The sequence below is a fragment of the Nannospalax galili genome, unplaced genomic scaffold (assembly GCF_000622305.1).
Source record: "Nannospalax galili isolate Female #2095 unplaced genomic scaffold, S.galili_v1.0 scaffold1357, whole genome shotgun sequence".
Lineage (NCBI taxonomy): Eukaryota > Metazoa > Chordata > Mammalia > Rodentia > Spalacidae > Nannospalax > Nannospalax galili.
In genome coordinates this window covers 368,699-372,829 of record NW_008339987.1, presented here as the reverse complement: position 1 = coordinate 372,829, position 4,131 = coordinate 368,699, and the positions used below count along the sequence as shown (strand labels likewise).

Genomic DNA, 4,131 nt, shown 5'->3' with positions numbered 1-4,131 from the left:
ACTAGGTTTACAGTTGAATTATTACAGTTATACAATATTGTACTCAGTATAAACCCTATAAGACATAAAATTAAATGAGGTTTTAGCCTTTTAAAAAGATCTCTATTTCATTATTAAAATATGTAGTTTCATACAGAAAACTTCGTTTTTAGTGCAATTAACACTAAGGTGTTTGCACATGCATTTCTAATCTCTATATATCTGATTATTACTAGTCACAGTCAGTTACTTTCTGAGCTACTTGGCATCTGAGCATGGATATAAAGTCATCAGGTAGATTTCAATGGTAATGTTTTTCACATCTATTAATTATTAGGGAGCAAATTTTTATGCTTTGAGGAAAAAAAATAAAAAATAATTCTTCAAAGCTGCTCAGTCTTTTTAAACCCTTTCAGAAGCTCACTAGCATAGCCTTTGATGCTCTGTTCATTTTTTTTCCCCTAGGACTCTGGCTTGACGCAAATTTTGCCATATTTACCTCTAAGGGACTCACATGCAATAAGTTCATTCAATTTAGAAAATAAAGAAATGTAAAATTAAAGTGGCAAGAGCTTTCTCATTCAGTTATTTTTAGGGATTTTGGGAGATTAGTTTTGCCCCTTGCTGCTTAAAAATCATCATGAATTTACAAAAGATTTATCTGTTAGCAGTCTCTCTAGGAGGCACTGAGAAGACACTATTTTTCACATTTACACAATAAAGATCAAATGGCTCGACAGGACCCCAATGGCTCAGAAGAACCCTAAAAGCCTTCCCTGTCATGGATCAGACGACCAAGTAGTTTTAATAAATGGCTTAATAGTCCCAAAATAGTTTACAGCTGAAACAGCTCAGAAGAACCCTGAAAATCGAAGCCAGTCACCAACAATGGTTCAAAAAGAACCCCTCCCCCCAAAGTTAAAAGAAGCCTCCAAAATAAAAGGATGGCAAATCCCAAGGTACATCAACTGAAACTTATCAAGGGTCAAACTCTCTCAGGAGTCCAAGACAAAGTCCTCTCTCTCCTTGTCTCTCTCCTTCATTAAATAAAGGTGAAAAAACAGAGATGTCTGTTTACTTTCCTCTATCTCTGGCTAAGCACTGGATCACTATGACACAACTGTAGTCACCTGTTCCCAGGAGGTTGGCTAGTTATGAGTCTCAAGTTATACCCTCCATGCAAAAAGAAAATTTCCATTATGACCAACTGAGGTTGAAAGCAGCAATAATATCTCGGTATAAATATAAATATTTGTATTTTTCGCCAGGCGTGGTGGCACACGCCTTTAATCCCAGCACTCAGGAGGCAGAGGCAAGCAGATCTCTGTGAGTTCAAGGCCAGCCTGGTCTACACAGTGAGTTCCAGAACAGCTGGCGCTACAGGGAGACCCTGTCTCAAGACAAAAAAATATATATATATATGTATTTATATTTTTCAATTTTATTATTGATTTATGTGTATGTATATGTGCCTGAGTTAAGTTTTATGTGCACCATGTTGAATGCTGATGCCAGCTGAATTGGGAAGATAAGAGAAATTTAGTGGACTCAAGCTATGGGGGCTGTCCAATCTTTCCTTTCTATCATTGGACAGCTTCCTAGACTGTGCCTTTTCTCCTAGGTGGCTCTCCAAAACTGTTACTAGAGTTAAGAGTCAGAGACTAGCCGGGCATGGTGGTGCACGTCTTTAATCCCAGCACTCAGGAGGCAGAGGCAGGCGGATCTCTGTGAGTTCAAGGCCAGCCTGGTCTACATAGTGAGTTCCAGAACAGCTGGGGCTACAAGGAGACGCTGTCTCAAAAAGACCCCCCCCAAAAAAAGAAAAAGAGTCAAAGACTATGCGTCAACCACTTATCCTTAATACACCTATAAACAAACAAGTGATAGTGAAAAGAAAAGTGTGACCAGATTGGGAAGAGGGGCAAAGAGATTCAGTGACTTCCCTCCCAAAGTCTTTGTACTCTTTCTTAAAAACATATCTGTGTGTGTGCGTGTGCGTGTGCGTGTGTGTGTGTGTGTGTGTGTGTGTGTGTGTCTCCATGAGTTTCTGTGCACCACATGCATGCAGGTTCCCATGGAGGTCAAAAGAGGGTATTGGGTACCACCTTTAATCCCAGCACTTGGGATGCAAGGTGGGTGGATCTCTGTGAACTCAAGGCCAGCCTGGTATACATAGCAAGTTTCAGGACAGCTGGGGCTACAGGGAGATCTTAGGTCAAAAAGACCAAAAAAAAAAGGTGGTGGGGAGGCAGCATTGGATCCCCTGGGAAGTAGGATTGCAGGCAGCTGCAAGCCACCCAGTGTGAGCTCTGGGAACTGAAGCAGGGGTCCTCTGCAAGAGCTGTGAGTGCTCGTAACAGTGACTCCTACAAGTTGTCCTCTGACTCCGCATGTATACTTTGGCATGTGCACACACACATATACACAAGCAGACTCGAGAACATATAATCAGTCAATGTAAAAAAATTTTAATGCCAAAATAAAAATACAAGTAGGATCCAAGGTTAGAGCCCATTCACAGCCCATGGCACATAAGAGCCATTTCTCATGTCTTGGCTTTAGCAACTTTTGGAAGGAATGACAAATTATTTCATAATTGAGATTTTCTGTAAAACCTCCATGTATCATTCATCCTAGCCTCTGCACTAAGTGTGGGCCACTGTCTCACAGTCCTAAAGATTATTTATTTATTTTGGTCTTTTTGAGACAGGGTCTCCCTGTAGCCACAGCTGACCTGGATTTCCTATGGAGACCAGGCTGCCCTCAAATTCAGAGATCTGCCTGCCTCTACCTCCTGAGTGCTGGGATTAAAGGTGTGTGCCACCATACCTAGCTTCATTTATCATCTTTTAAAATATTTTATTTATTTTTATTTTATGTGTATGAGTATATTGGCTGCATGTATGTGAGTACACCTGTGTCATGCAATGCTGTGGAAATCAGAAAAGTGCTTCAGATTCCCCTGGAACTGGAGTTAAGGACGGTTCATAGCCGCCATGAGGGTACTGGGACTCGAACCTGGGTCTTCTGCAAGAGCAGTTAAGTGCTCTTAACCACTGAGCCATCTCTCCAGCCCCTATTTATTATTTATATTTCATGTGTATGAGTGTATTGCCTGCATGTATATAAGTGCACCAGTGTTATGCAACGCCCATGGAGGTCAGAAGAGGGCTGTGGATTCCACTAGAACTGGAGTTTAGCCAGTTTTTAGCCACCATGTGAGAATTGAACCAGGGTCCTCTGTAAGAGCAGACAGTGCTCTTAACTGCTGAAACATTACTCCAGTTCCCCAATTATTATTCTTTTAAAAAATGTTTCATTGTTTGTGGTTCCAGGGATGGAACCCAGAGCCTCACATGTTTAAATGTTCTGCCATTGAGCTATATCCCTAACTCTGTGATTCTTATGTTGATTCTTATAAATCTAAATGTATATTTTCACATAACTGAGTTAAATGTGTATATTTTAAGTAGATGCTAAAAATCATTATCATGTGCTAGAACACAAAAAAAACCACGAAACTGTCCATGACTTTGAAACTATGCACGCTGGCCACCTCCTGTGACCTGCTGTTGTTCTGGCCCTGGAGATGGCCAGGGTGCTCTGCAGAGGCCAGAGGAGGGTGTCTGATCCCCTGGAACTGAAAATAGTCCTTCTAACACAACTTACTTTCAAACACAGGACATATAGAGAGAATTCAAATAAAAAGAGTAGAAAACACTTAAAATACTGAATTAACAAAAAGGGATTAAAAATCTGAGATTGGAGCTGGAGACATGGCTCAGCGATTAAGAGCACTGGTTGTTCTTGCAGAGGAACTGGGTTTGGTTCCCAACACCCACATGGCAGCTAACAGCCATCTGTAACTCCAGTTTCAGGGGATTCAACACCCTCTTCTGGCCTCCACAGGCACTGCACAATGTGGATGCACTTACGTGCAGGCAGTCACACACACACACACACACACACACACACACACGAAATAAAAATAAATCTTAAAAAAAAAAATTAGGAGTTGGACGTGGTGGTGTATGCCTTTAGTCCCAGCACTCGGGAGGCAGAGGCAAGAGGATCTCCATGAGTTCATTGCCAGCCTGGTCTACATAGTGAGTTCCAGGCCAGCTGAGGCTACAGGGAGACCCTGTCTCAAAA

General features: G+C 41.6%; 1 protein-coding gene across 1 annotated transcript in view; it reads right to left on the bottom strand.

Moving 5' to 3' along the window:
- The window catches only part of LOC103735529 (DNA (cytosine-5)-methyltransferase 3C-like), a 65,492-nt gene that overhangs the window by 59,975 nt on the left and 1,386 nt on the right, over positions 1-4,131 (bottom strand). The gene's annotated exons all lie outside the window — the stretch shown is intronic.